General features: G+C 43.0%; 1 pseudogene; it reads left to right on the plus strand.

Annotated features, from left to right (window-relative positions):
• The first annotated feature begins 4,642 nt into the window (after nt 1–4,642).
• LOC133553688 (uncharacterized protein K02A2.6-like) lies at nt 4,643–15,674 on the plus strand (annotated as a pseudogene).
• Nucleotides 15,675–16,123: the final 449 nt, after the last annotated feature.

Here is a 16,123-nt window from a genome sequence, read left to right on the forward strand (position 1 = left end):
AAGTGAGGTTGCATTCACAAACCACTGGAATATAATTGAATATTTCAATTACTAATCGGTTCAACTAGAACAGGGGTCGGCAACCTTTACCACTCGAATAGCCATTTTCACCCGTTTCACAAAATAAAGAAGACAATGGGAGCCGCAACCATTTTCGCGAATATCTGCTGATGGTCACCCCGATAACAATAATAAGGGTGTGCTATGAAGTCATTGCCTTTGACGCCTTCTACAACATGTACAAACAGCTTGCCAGTCCAGTAACATGTTGTATGTGGCTTACGCAGATACACGTACACGACAGCAAGGCATAGTTGTTCAACAGCCATACAGGTCACACTAAAGGTTGTGATTTAAACAACTTTAACACTCTTACTAATATGCGCCACACTGTGAACCCAAACCAAACAGGAATGACAAACACGTTTCAGGAGAACATCCTCACAGTAACACAACATAAACGCAACATAACAATTACCCAGAATCCCATGCATCCATGACTTTTCCAGGCTATATTATACACCCCGCTAGCAACAAACCCAACACTAAGAATAGACATTTGAAAGGCAATTTGAAATAAATAAAAATAGTGAACAACAGGTGAATAAGTGTACATTATATGACACATAAATAACCAACGGAGAACGTGCCTGGTATGTTAACGTAACACATTATGGTAAGAGTCATTCAAATAACTATATCATATAGAACATTCTATACGTTTACCAAACAATCTGTCACTCTTAATGGATAAATCCGATGAAATCTTCTTCCTCGATGTCACTTCTAAACAACTCTGGCAACTCCAAAGGTATGCGCCGCTTCCTCTTGTTGTTTTCTGCTGCATATTTCACTACGTCCAGCTTGTAATCTGCAGTACATGATTTCCTTTTCGGTGCCATTTTTGTTCAGCCCTTCTCAGATTTTATAAATTACCACCAAGGATGAAATGATCCATTTTAATAGCTAGGGCAGTAGCATATAGCATTTAGCAGTTAGCATCCCATGACCCACAATGCACTTCTGCCATGACCCTACCTCGCCGAATTCTTATTGGTTGACGTGTGTGTGACGATTGCTGACGTGTGTGTGACGATTGCTGACATTTTCTTTGTCTCTTCCGCGATTGAGATTAATAATATTATTTAATATTTTACGGTAATGTGTTGAAATTTTTTTCTCACACAAGTCGCTCGAATATGTCGCACCCCCGGCCAAACTATGAAAAAAACTGCGACTTATAATCCGAAAAATACGGTATGTATTTGTTTTTGATAAATGCCTTATTTTTGGCTGCCACTTGTTTGTGTCCCACTTTGCCGTAACTTGCCCCGCTGTCACTTCCGTTGTGTGTCGGTCGCGTCTTTTGTGGCGTCAAATGATTATTGTCGTTTGTCTTCGTTGTGGCTTGCAATAGGGCTGTAACTGAATGTTTTTGTGATGTAATTGATGATATTGTCTTGTGGCGTTTGAATTTGTTATGACCACCTTAGCTATCCGCCATTTTTGTTTTAATGACGCACACTTGAAAAACGTTCAGCGTCCTTATCATTAAAAGTGCTAAACTTCATATAAAGCAGGTGTGGGCAAACTTTTAGGCTCAGGGGCCACATTGGCTTTTGAAATTTGACAAACGGGCCGGGCGAACACATGATGCATTTCAAAGCAGATCATATCTGTTGGAACTAAGAGTAGACTTCCCAAACACGGCCGACTGTATTTTCAACAATATCTTATCAGAACATCAAAGAAACACAAAAATGGTATTACAGGGTTAACACATACATTCTCTTTCAGTGGCAGCAGTTTTGTTGATCACCCTTTTATTGCCATTTGTCGAAATCTAGTATCAGTTTTGTTGTGGCAATTCTCAAAACAGATCTTTGCCCAATTTTGTTCTAATATCTAGCGGGCCAGATTAAAAAAGACCAATGGGCCGTAGTTTGCCTATCCCTGATATGAAGTCTGTCATTCTTAAATCTAATATTTTTCTTCTTCTAGTATCTATAAATCGATAGATTCCCTTTCAAAAAGAATCTTGGATCAGTACCTACTAGTACAGGAGTCGGGAACCTTTTTTGCTGAGAGAGCCAAAAATCCAAATATTTTACGATTTATTTCTGTAAGAGCCATATGATATTTTTTTAACACTGAACACAACTAAACGCGTGCATTTTTAAGTAAGACCAACATTTCTGGTGTATAATAGGTTTCTTATTCTTTGTAATAATATTTTTATTCTGAAGCTAATTGTTGTGTCACTCACATTCTGTGCTTCCCTCTACTGCGGGAGCACACAGAAGCTCCGCTGGAAGCACCAGACACGCCACTCATCACACAGACCGCGCCCACTCTCCGCCGGCTCACGCCTGACACACCTGACGTTGATGAAAGACAGCAGTATAAATATGGCCGATGCTGACTCTTCGATGTCGGAACAGAAACTACTCCTCTGTTCGTGTCACCACCGCTGTTTCCCTCCTGGCCCCATTTTGCCTTCCCGGATCCTCGACCTCGTTTTGGACTTTAGACCCGTTCTCCTGCCTTTGACCCCCGCTTGGACTTTGGACTTCCTCTGGCTTGTTCCCCTCTGGATTTGGGCGCTATTCATCCAACACGCACCTCAACAACCCCTCACAGTATTCACATATGGTAATTCAACACATAGCCATTCATGCAGACACATAGTAGCATACACACTCCACGTAATCATCAAGTCTTCAATAAACCTATTGGACTTGATATCCCGTTGCTGTGCCGTCTCCTTCCCCAGTAGAAAACATAACACTAATTGTGGAGGGAGTGTGGCCTGCAACTGGGGTGTGCCAGGACCGGCCTCGAAATCAGCGACATTTGCGTAGATGGCCCACCTGGGCCTTGTTATCCAATCACCTGTCACTCTGTTATAAGCAGCAGCTAGGAGGAGAGACGGGGTTGGGGCTGGAGCCAGAGCGCAAGCGAGAACGAAAGAGAAAAATAAAATTGCTGGAAAGCAACTGAGAGACTTATTGAAAAATAAAACGATATTGTAACCCTGAAACATGCTCTCATTTCGGTGCTTAGTGGTCGGAGGAATTCCCAGGAGGGCAAGCCCCACACTAACCAATAATAAATAAATAACTTCTTACCATTAACGCAACTTCTTGAACAGGTGCAGTAGTAAACGGATGGATGGATTAAAATTGCATGAGAATGTTATATATTTTAAACATTATTTTTAACACTGATTACAAGTAGAATCATTCATTACTTATCGTGTTAAGCAATGTCAGCTCATACTTATCCGAGAGCTAGATGCAGTGATCAAATGAGCCACATCTGGCTCGCGAGCCATAGGTTCCCTACCCCTGTACTAGTATCTTCTAGAAGGCAAACTTGCAGAGCACAGATCGATGTAGTTGAATCCAAGAAAAAAAAAATGGTTACACCCCTATTAGCTATCATTGAATGTATGTATTGAATGTATATTCTGTTGTAATGTTATGACCAAGCTACGGAAGATTGGCAACAATATGCTGAACGAATCGACTTTTACTTTGTGGCTAACAAAATCACAGACGAAGGACAAAAGAAGGCAATTTTCCTGAGTTCGTGTGGGGCCAAAGTAAATGCAGTGTTGCGGGATTTGTGCCAGCCCGGTAAGCCGGTGGATACTGTTGTGATCCGATGGCCGGATCACCACCATATTGTTGTTTTTGTTCCATTTTTATATCACTCTGCGGTTTGACATGCTTCGTTCCTGTTTTGTTAGTTTCCATGGTCACTCATTAAGTTCCACCTGCTAATCCCGGTCGCTGCACATCTGTCACTGTTGATTACTCCCTTATTTAAACTCGCCTTTTCTGTTTAATCATTCTCGGATCCTAATTTGCCTACGTGCAACTGTAATGACTCTCATCCTTCTACCGTATGTATTTTCTCGCTAGCTCTCACGCTATGCCACTTGTTTATTCCAGTTTTCATACTGATGATTTGTTTTCTCGTTTGTGCCCTCGAGCCAAGTTGTAGTTTCCTAGTGTTATCCTAGCTTTCACGCTAGCGTCTTTTGTTTGCCTTCTCTTCACACCAGTATTTTTGTTCCTAGCTTTTTTATCATTTAATAAGCCCATTTATATCTTACCTTTGCTGTGTTCTGCTTCGACGCATCCTTGGAAGAACCACACCGGCATTACCATGCCGAAAAAGAGTCTTCACAAATCCAATCCAATCCAAGAACCACACCGGCATTACCATGCCGAAGAAGAGTCTTCACCAATCCAATCCAATCCAATTCACTTTATATATATATAGCACATTTAAACAACAATAAAGTTTCCCAAGTGCTGCACAGCCATGTTAAAAACAATATTAAAAAAAACAATATTATGCTCCGCCAATGACTGAATAAAAACAAAAAATAAATAAATGTAAAACTAATATAATAAAAACAATATAAAAACAAATATGATTAAAAACTATTTTAAAGGGTAAAATCAATTAAAACAGTAAAATAGAAATCAAAGTGTATAAAAAACACAGAGGACAACAGAGGACAGAGGACCACACAACAATATAAACAATATGTACGATCCGAGCTCCAAAATATTTTTCCGCGTCGAAACCACGGGAGGAATCCTTCGATTTAGGTCTGTGGTTGGAACTCATGGCTTGGGAGCAGAAGAGACTCGGCTGTGGGCCTGAAGTTTCCTCCGAAGCCGTTCGCGCTGCCCCGAAGAGGCGGGGGTTCCGGTGGAGAGGTCCCCTGCACGGTAGTAATGTTCCAACACCACTTAATCCTTCCCATGGACACAGCAAACGTCACCCCTTTCAGGACTCACCTTCCACTACCGGTAATCCAGCTTGTTTTTTTTCGAATCATTCTTTCGGCCGCCATGACACCTTCTCTGACTCTAGCGATGACATGTGGGGAACGTCCACCGGTGATGCAACACCGCCCCCTGTCGTCGATATTTTTGAAGAAGAATTTTATATTGATAACTCTCATTCTCGACAACTTTCTAACAATAACATTTATGATAATATAAATAAATGTCAGGGCATTTTTTCTCATTATTATTCTAGCCAGCCTAAGTCACCTAGTTTTTCATCTACTCCACCTCTTAAGCCTCATTCCCCGCCCAAGTCCAAGGGTTTTTCTCTTTTTTCAAAAAAACATTCTGGACAAATTAAAGGGGAGGAGTCTGCCCGCCTCCGGACCTCCCACCACCCTCCCTTAGGGTCAGCCCCTGACCACAGGGAACGGGTCTGGGATCCCCGTCTTGAGGGGGGGTCTATTGCCTATAGCTGTGCTTTGGAGGTAGCACAGACGCTACATGTTAAACAAAGACCTCCATATAGACCACCTTTACCGGTTCCTAAACCCGTAAAGCTACTAGCTCCTCCTAGACCACCTTTACCGTTTCTTAAACCCGTGAAGCTACTAGCTCCTCCCAGACCACCTTTACCGGTTCTCAAAATCGTAAAACCGCAACTTCGTATGAGGCCACCATTACCTGTTCTCAAACCGGTGAAACGTTTAGCACCTTGTAGACCTCCTCTACCTGTTTTTCCCCCGGCCAAGTCTCAACGGCCAAGTAGACCTCCTCCACCGGTGTTTAGAATTGCTAAGTCATTACCTCCAGCACGTCCTCCACCACCGGTGTTCGGCACTTCTCCAAGCCTGGTTCTCACACCAGCACATGATCCTAACCTGGTTTTCACGCCAGAAGTTGACACTAGCCTGGTTTTCATGCCAGTAACAGACTATCACCTGGCTCTCACTCCAGCACCAACTCCAGAGCTGGAGCCCACTCCAGCACCAACTCCAAAGCTGGAGCCCATTCCAGCACCAACTCCAGAGCTGGATCCCACTCCAGCAACTGCTTTGACGACAGGGCTGGAGCCTACATCCGCATCGACGACGGGGCTGGGGAGGGGGTTCAAGTTTTGTTTTGTTTTTGGGACATATGGTATCTGTCTCTTTTGGAGGGGGATACTGTTGTGATCCGATGGCAGGATCATCACCATATTGTTGTTTTTGTTCCATATTTATATCACTCTGCGGTTTGACATGCTTAGTTCCTGTTTTGTTAGTTTCCATGGTCACTCATTAAGTTCCACCTGCTAATCCCGGTCCCTGCACACCTATCACAGTTGATTACTTCCTTATTTAAGCTCGCCTTTTCTTTTCACTCATTCTCGGATCCTAATTTGCCTACGTGCAACAGTGATGACTCTCATCCTTCTATCGTATGTATTTTCTCGCTAGCTCTCATGCTAAGCCACTTGTTTATTCCAGTTTTCATACTGATGAATTGTTTTCTCGTTTGTGCCGTCGAGCCAAGTTTTAGTTTTTTAGTGTTATCCTAGCTCTCACGCTAGCGTCTTTTGTTTGGCTTCTCTTTACACCAGTGTTTTTGTTCCTAGCCTTTTTATTATTTAATAAATCCATTTATATCTTACCTTTGCTGTGTTCTGCTTCAACGCATCCTTGGAAGAACCACACCGGCATTACCATGCCGAAGAAGAGTCTTCACAGATACAGATATAATATTGACGGAGATGCTTCAGAAATTAATGGATCACTTACTCCGCGCCAAAAGCTAGTTTGATTGTGGAACGATTCAAATTTCATTCCAAATTGAGACAATGTCAGTTCGTTTCTTCATTTGTCGCGGAGCTAAGGAGGCTCACGGAACTTTGCAAATTTGGAACTGCATTAGCTGACATGCTTAGAGACAGACTCGTGTGTGGTATCAATGATGATTGTATCCAACGTCGTTTGTTGTCTGAGGATGATGAAACATTGACTCTGGCACGGGCCATTGACCTTGACACATCGATGGAAACAGCATCTAAGGACCTGGCGGACTTGCAACTAACTGGGACAGATGGAACGCTCCACAAAGTCCAGCCAGGAGCAGATCGGCGCGTCTGACTGAGTCGCTGTTTCAGGTGCGGTGGTAGTCATGGGCCGACAGACTGCCGGTTCATTGATGCAGTTTGCCACAATTGCCACAAGAGGGGGCACTTGGCCAGAAAATGTCGTAGTGCCAGGCAGATGAGGAAACCTGAAGGACCAACATCAGGTGCAACTTACAGGTTGGGAAATGAGACCGAAAATGTAGAATATGCACACACTCTATAACCTGACTAAGGAGGAGAAAGGGAAACCATACAAAGAGCACATACAAATAAATGGACATGACGTTAAATTTGAAATTGACACTGGAGCAGGCATGACAATATTTACTGAGGACACATACCAAAAGATGGGGGGAGGAAGACTCCAACACACACATGTGAAACTATACACCTACACCAAAGACAAGGTGGGAGTGTGCATGCGCAAGTCAGCTACAGAGGGCAGGCTAAACAATTACCATTACTGGTGGTAAAGGGAGAGGGCCCAAATGTCATGGGCAGAAATTGGCTGAAAGCAATTAAAATAGATTGGAGAACTGTATTTAGCCTAAGGCTAAGTATGCAGCAGGACTTAGATGAGCTACTCACGAGACATGAGGATGTTTTTAAGAAGGAACTGGGCACTTTAGTCGGTGCCTCAGCAAAAATCTATGTTGAGCGAGATGCCAAGCCAAGATATTTCAAAGCTCGACCACTGCCATATGCACTAAAAGACAAAGTTGAGGCTGAATTAATGAGGCTGGAGAAGGAAGGCATTCTTGAACCCGTGAACTTTTCGGAGTGGGCCGCCCCCATTGTGCCCATCATAAAACCGGACAAAACAACTAGAATCTGTGGAGACTATAAAGTCACTGTAAACCCAGTGTCAAAATTAGATAACTACCCAATCCCAAAAACAGAGGACTTGTTAGCAGTAATAGGAGGTGGACAATTTTTTACCAAACTGGACATGTGTCAAGCCTACCAGCAACTCAGGTTAGATGAGGACTCAAAGAAGTTCACAACAATAAACACACATCGAGGACTATACCAGTACACAAGATTGCCGTTTGGGGTGTCTTCGGCACCAAGCATTTTCCAGCGCACCTTGGATGGTCTATTGCAAGGACTGCCTCAAGTAGTGGTGAGAGTGGACGACATTTTAGTAACAGGGAAGGATGATGCTAGCCACTTAAAACATCTCGGAGCGGTGCTTGAAAGAATTGCAGCTGCAGGCCTTCGCTTGTGACGACAAAAATGTGTGTTCATGGCACCCGAGGTAGTGTATCTCGGTTACAAAATCAACTGCAACGGCATCCATCCGGTGGCGGACAATGTTGAAGCCATTGTAAATGCTCCCCATCACAGTTGAAATCGTTCCTTGGAATGCTAAATTACTATCACAGATTCTTGCCAAACATTTTCACCATCTTGGAGCCTTCACACGAACTGCTGAGAAAGGGAAATGTGTGGAAATGGACGATGAGTCAAGCATTCGAGGCAGAAAAAAAGTGTCTCGAATCTAATAAACTATTGATACACTTTGATGACGGAAAGCCACTTTATCTGGCCTATGATGCTTCGCCATACAGTGTGTGGGCCGTTCTCTCTCTCACCATTTCCAAATTGGTTCAGAGAAGCCCATTGGATACATGTCCCATTCACTAACAGTGGCTGAGAGGGGTTCCTCTCAATTGGAAAAGGAGGCACTAGCCATCATGTTTGGCCCAAAAAAATTTCATCAATACCTTTTCGGCAAGCACTGCACCATTGTCACTGATCACAAACCGCTACTGGGTCTTTTGGGTGAGAGCTAAAGCATTCCACAGTTGGCGGCAGCCAGAATGCAGAGGTGGGCATTTCTTTTGGCAGCTGATGAATACACCTTAGAATACTAGGAAGGCTCGAAACATGGGAACGCTGATGCTTTGAGCCGACTCCCATTGCCAGTCATGCCCAGCAGTACACCACGCGAGGAAGAGGTAATAATGCTGATGGAACACATGAATGGCACACCATTGCAAGCCAAGCAGATCCGGGACTGGACCAGACGAGATCCAATTTTGTCCAGAGTGCAACAATGGTTGTTACATGGTTCCTGGCCCAAGGTATGTACTGATCCACGAGTGAAGCCGTATATGAAAAGACAGCATGAGCTGAGTGTGGAAGAGGGGTGCCTTCTGTGGGGGACAAGGGTGGTAATACCACCTCCAGGTCGGCAGATAATGACGGAAGAGCTACATGCGGCTAATCCAGGGGTCTCAAGGATGAAATCCCTAGCCCGGAGTTACGTGTGGTGGCCAACATGGATGAGGAGTCGGAGGCAGCAGTGCGCAGATGCCATACATGTCAAGCTAACCAGGCCACACCTCCGGCTGCGCCGCTGCATCCCTGGGAGTGGCCAAATCAGCCATGGATGAGACTACATTTGGATTTTTGCGGGCCCATTCTAGGAAAAAAAATTTTGATTTTCATTGATGCTTACTCCAAGTGGATGGAGATCATCCCAATGCAGTCCATACCCTCCTCAATAACTATTGAAAAATTGAGAAGCATATTTGCCACTCATGGCATCCCAGCAAGTCTGGTTACAGACAAAGGGCCAAGTCTGGTCAGTGCAGAGTTTTAAGATTTCCTCAGAAAAAATGGCGTAAAACATGTGACAACAGCCCCATACCACCCCTCCTCAAATGGCTCTGCGGAGCGCGCTGCACGGGTCTTCAAGGAAGCCATCAAAAAGATGGGTGAGGGAAGTGTGGAAACAAAGGTGTCTAGGTTCCTGTTTAAATACAGATCAACCCCTCAGACTACAACCGGCACCACACCTGCGGAGCTGCTTATGAACAGGAGATTGCGAACGCAGCTGGACATGGTCCGGCCAGCACTGTCAGACAAAGTGGGCTCAAACCAGGAAAAACAAAAACAGAACCATGACAAATAGGCCAGGGACCGAGTGTTCACGGACTGTGAGGCCGTACACATACGAGGATATTCGGGCCAGAAATGGATTCAGGCAAGACTCGTGGAGAGGACTGGCCCAGCGTCTTGGACAGCAAAAACTCAAGATGGCAAGCTGGTGAGAAGACATCAAGATCAGATCCGTCCACGTTATGATCAGAAGGAAAATCTTCGTGACACATCCGAGGACAGTTTTCCAGAGGATTTTCATTCAGTACCACCAGTAGCAGTTGATCAGGAACTAGTTGATCAGGAACCAGATGAGCAGGAACCAGGTGATCAAGCAGAGGATGCAGAAGTGGGAGTCAGGGGCACCGCTCGCCAAAGGAAACCTCCATCATATTTCAAGGACTATGTTCTCACACAGACTCTGTGATTTCTGGGGGTTGTGTATAACACTAAGAGGGGACTATGAATATTTGACTCGACTATGGGTGGAGGGAATGTTCTAATGTTAATGTCCCATTTTTGATCAGGCTGCACCGTGACCACCACTAGGGGTTCAGGCGGGGTCCTAGGCAACGGGGCCAGTAGTGTTTTGACAGCAGTAGAGCCAACAGCTGTGTATAATGTATATGTGTGCTGGGCTTCATTAAAAGTTCGAGTTGAGCATTATAAGGAGTAAGTCACTTTACTACATATTCTATTGTAACATGACTGTAATTTGTTAGTTGCTTCTTTTGGATTGATTTTGTGTATGTGCATGCACTCTCTGTGTGTACGTGGAGATGAGACAACGGTGAGTGAAAAGCCTGGACGCCAGACGAATTCCCCAACCCTAACCTCTACCAGCAATTTTTATTCAATACAATATTGTGAAAAATGTTGACGCTTTAAAAATATTTATATTCAATTTAACCACTAATGGTGAGATTATAGGCAGCACGGTGTGGGAGGGGTTAGTGTGTCTGCCTCACAATACGAGGGTCCTTGGTTTGATCCTGCGCTCGGGATCTTTCTGTGTGGAGTTTGCATGTTCGCCCCATGACTGCGTGGGTTGCCTCCGGGTACTCCGGCATTCCTCTCACCTCCCAAAAAATATGCACATGGGGATAGGTTGATTGGCAACACTAAATGGTCCCTAGTGTGTGAATGTGAGTGTGAATGTTGTCTGTCTATCTGTGTTGGCCTTGCGATTGTGACAGTTTGCTGGCATCGTGGTGCGGGTTCGTTCTCTCAGGGATGCAGTCGGATTTGGACACAGTGTGAAGGTAGGAAATGATGATTTATTTACACTAACAAAACAGACTAAGAACAGAAACACTTGCACAAGGCACTAAAGTCAAAACGAACAGAACAAGCATGGGAGCTAGAAGAACTAAAAGTGCTAGCATGTGAGCTAGGGAACAAACAAAAGAACCATAGAGCGGAAGCTAGCAAGTACAAGAAATAGTTTTTTTACCACAATTGGGAAACAGCGTCGTCACCTGTTGCACGGAATAGAAACTACTAGGATGCGAGAATACATAACGGAAAAGGCAGGCTTCAATAAGGGGAGTAATTACAAAGCAAGTGCAGATGACACTAATACGTAACTATGAAAACAGAACAAAACAGGAAGGGCCACCAGGAACTAAGGAAGTCAAATACTAACAAGATGAGATACAAAACCGAACCAAAATCCGAATATGACATGATCCAAGCAGCGGATCATGACAGCAATGAGGTGGCGACTTGTCCAAGGTGTACACCGCCTTTTGCCAGATTGCAGCTGAGATAGGCTCCAGCATCCCCGTGTCCCCAAACGGGACAAGCGGTAGAAAATGGATGGATAGATGATAAGATTATAACATAGCCTGTAGATTAAGTTATTTTTTCTGGTTTAAAAACATGTAATTTTGAGTAAGTTGCAAACAGCTCCCTTAATTATCCTTGATGTAGGATCGACTGTTAGCAATAAATAAAAAGTCTCCTATCGACATTGTGCCGACCGTCTTTAATTTCTGTTCAGTTTTTATGTCATCGTACTTACTGAAGCAGTCACAGTAACAATGTACAATCAGAGGGTAAATATTATGTTATCACTGCACCTTAACCGTAATCTAAACAGGGAAGTGAAGCACCACCATCACTATCATAATTGATACCTAGAAGGGATGATTTGCTGCTACTTTAGCAGAGAAAGGGCTCTCAACCAGACAGAGCCTTGTGATTGGCACAACAGCGATAGGGGCAGGTCGCTGAATACGTGCTTTGCTAATTCTTCTGCCTCCATCTATCTGCTGCATGAATGTTAATGTGTATTTAAAGATGTTTACATTTGTGGAAAACTTGTGGGAGTATATACAAAAATTGTTTAAAAAAAATCCAATTAATACAAATATTCACAACCCCAGCCTGCAGTAGCATCATGGACCATTTAGTGGGAACTCCCTACATTATGTTGACTTGCATTTTTCATGAGACTGTGTTGAGCTAGTTTACATTTGTTTTGATGTAATATTCATGTAAATTGCTGACAAAAGTAATTCATGTTTCAAAGTACTATGCTAAACATAAAAGGTATTTCAAGCATCCATGCGTCATATGCTAAAGAACTGACATGTAAATTAAACATGAGCTTCCTCAAAGCATCTTATTGTATGGGGTTTGGAGGATTTGATCTCTGTGAACAATCGCCTGTCAAGTTGAGGACTTTTGTGTTGCATTGTTTCCTGCTTCCTCTCCTGCTTTGTCTCATGACACAATATACCTGTCTTTCATTTATAATTCATACACAGATGGAGTAGAAAAGGCTTTCTTCTGGAGAGGCTCTAAGACAAAACACTTACCTTCACTTTGAGGCGGGTGTTTTTGCATGCACACGTACTTCAGCCTAACAGGAGAAACAACAGAATATTCTTGTTCGGGATGACTTTTAGTTTCAGACTGCATTTTTTCATTCATATTTGAGTTGACCATCTCTGTTCTCGGGTTAGTCATGATGCAGATAATAAATGACCGGCAGGCAAGTGCAGAGAGGTTTGCTTTTCAAACAAAATCAGGTGTTTTTAGTATGTTTTAATGGACTAAACTCATTCCAAATGTGAATCATTCAGCATAAATAATCAAAGACTCTTTTCTTCAGCAATGCAGGTTATTTCCATTAGATGGGCAATACCTATTCTGATATCTATATACCGTATTTTTTAAACTCAACAGTGCATCTTATTAACCCGGTGCGCCTATTATAAGGAATAAGTTTGGTTGACCTTACCGATCTCAAAGCTATTTCATTTGGTACATGGTGTAATGATGAATGTGGCCAGTAGATGGCAGTCACATATAGGACATAAGTGTATATTGCCACTATGATGGCAATATGGCTGAAGTAAACAACACCAACATTTTAAAAGTTCCATTGAAAACATAGAACATTACACAAGGTGCTGAAAAATCTAAATGTTTTAGTACTACTTTGGTAAGCCGCACCACTTGAAAGATTGTTGGCGCATTAAACATACGAATATTATTGTGATGTTTCTATAAGGAAAGACATAGTATCTGGCGTTTTGTTTTGCAATAATATGCAAAAGCAACTGTTCTTACCTTCTTGTACCTGCTGATCTGCATTTGAGACCTGTAGAAGGCCTGAAAAATTGCACGCGTCCGCGAGTCAATAAGCTTCTTCTTTTTTCTCTATCTTCTTGTTATGTGACATTCATTCTCCGCTGTTGCCATTTCTAATATAAAGTACTGTAAATTTCTTACTTATATTTGTCAGTAAACTCACAATTAAAGCGCTAAAACATACCGGCGTAGTGAGTTTACATCATTCACCCAAGGAACTTTAGTTATTAGAGTTCTGGTGTTGTTGTTTCTGGATGAGGAGATGCTGCTCCGTTATTGATTTAAGTAAAGTCTGAATGTCATTAAAACAGTTAGCGCCATCTTTTGACACTTCTTTCACTCCCGTCCTTGCACGCTACACCGCTACAACAAAGATGACGGGGAGAAGAGGCTACCAAAGGTGAGCCACGTAAATAAGACTGCCCACAAACTGGTGCATCCTAAAACGACCGTCAGAAAGCGGCTTGAAGATGATCTGTAAAACATAATCTATGCAAGATTTGGACCAAAGAACCACCATTAAATGGTATGTAGACCACAAGGAAGTGTTTTCAATTTAGAAAAAATTATATGATAATATGACTTCTTTAATGCGCTCTATAATCCGGTGCGCCTTATATATGAAAAAAGATATTTAAAAAAAATTGACCATTCATCGGCAGTGCGCCTTATAAACCGGTACGCCCTATGGGCCGGAAAATACAGTACTATAACTAATTTGTCATTCATTGTGTTTTTGTTGCATTTGAAATAATTTACTGAAATTAATGAAAGGGACTAAAAAGAACACAATAAAACAAAAACTAAATAATAAAGAGTGAACAGGACTTATTGGCGAAGCAGTTTATACAATATTTGTCCTTCCAGACCAGGGGTCGGGAACCTATGGCTAGCGAGCCAGGTGTGGCTCTTATGATGATTGAATCTGGCTCGCAGATTTCGGCTTTTCAGATAAAACATAAAATATTATCACTTGTTTTAATCCATCCATCGATTTTCCACTGCTCATGTCCTGTTCAGGGCTGCTGTTGGCTGCAGGAGCAATTGTCCATTATTTTTATTGGATGATACAAGCTGACGTTGGCCGTTGGTGGGTAAACAGGTAAACGCCCCCTTTTGACTCAGTGCTGTCGGTCGTTAGCTCAAAGTTAACTCTTCGACGAAGAAGATGGCGAAAAGGAAAAAAGATGAGGAGTATCGTACATTTCAGGACGAATGGACTGAAGAATTTGCCTTTGTGGAGAGAGCAGGTTCTGCGGTGTGCTTAATTTGCTAGCTTTGCATCAAAATACCCTGCGGGAGACAGCAGGAAGACAGCGTGCCAAGAGCTAGTGACCAGAGTGCAAGCTAGCCAGCCGCAACTCAGCGTATGGACCCGGCAAGGTGACTGTAATTCTGCTAGTTTTGCTGGAACTTTAGCAATAGTGAGGAACGGAAAACCATTCACAGATGGAGAGTATGCTAAAACGTTCATGCTGGATGTAGCCAATTAACTTTTTGATGATCTTCCGAACAAAGACAAGATAATCAAACGGATACAAGACATGCCTCTTTCGGCAAGAACTGTTCATGATCGTAACATCATGATGGCAAACCAAGTGGAGGAAACGCAAGTTAAGAACATAACTGCAGCGCCGTTCTTTTCCCTCGCTTTGAATGAGTCAACAGACGTAAGTCATTTGTTGCAGTTCACTGTGATTGCAATATATGCTGCTAGTGACACACTGCGCGAAGAAAGTCTTACTGTTCTACCAATAAAAGGGTCCAAAAGAGGTGAAGATTTATTCAAGTCTTTCATGGAGTTCGCTCATGAAAAAAATCTACCTCTGGATAAACTTATCTCAGTATGTACTTATGGTGCTCCATGTATGGTGAGGGAAAACAAAGGATTTGTGGCGCTTCTCCGTGAACATGAAAATAGACCCATCCTAAGTTTCCATTGCATTCTACACCAGGAGGCACTTTGTGCTCAGATGGGTGACGGGCAGCTTGGCGAAGTGATGTCGCTGGTCATTCGTGTGATCAACTTTATTGTTGCCCGAGCCTTAAATGATCGCCAGTTTAAAACACTGCTGGATGAAGTTGGAAATAACTATCACGGTCTGTTTTTGCACAGCAATGTGCGTTGGTTGTCAAGAGAGAAGGTGCTCAGCCGTTTTGCGCCTTGCCTGAACGAAATATGGACTTTCCTTGAAATGAAAGGCATCGAGCATCCTGAGCTAGCCGAAACTGAGTGGCTCCTCAAGTTTTACTATCTCGTGGATATGACTGAACACCTGAACTAGCTCAACGTGAAAATGCAAGGCATTGGAAATACAGTGTTATCCCTTCAACACGTCGTGTTTGCTTTTGAAAACAAGCTGCAACTCTTTATCATGGATCTTGAAACAGGTCGTTTACTACATTTTGAAAAACTGAGACAATTTAAAGATGCATGCACAGCAAGTGAGCCCACGCAAAACTTTGATCTCCACCAGCTAGCTGGCTTCATATCCAGTCTCCTACAGTCGTTCAAAGCACGCTTTGGAGATTTTCGTGAGCACACTCATCTTTATAAGTTCATCACCCATCCAAACGAGTGTTCACTAAACACAGCTGACCTGAGTTCCATTCCTAAAGTCTCCCTCAGAGATTTTGAAGCAGAATTGGCTGACCTGAAAGCTTCAGACATGTGGGTGAACAAGTTCAAGTCACTGAATGAAGATTTGGAAAGATTCGTACGACAGAAAGCAGA

The sequence above is a fragment of the Nerophis ophidion genome, linkage group LG05 (assembly GCF_033978795.1).
Source record: "Nerophis ophidion isolate RoL-2023_Sa linkage group LG05, RoL_Noph_v1.0, whole genome shotgun sequence".
NCBI lineage: Eukaryota > Metazoa > Chordata > Actinopteri > Syngnathiformes > Syngnathidae > Nerophis > Nerophis ophidion.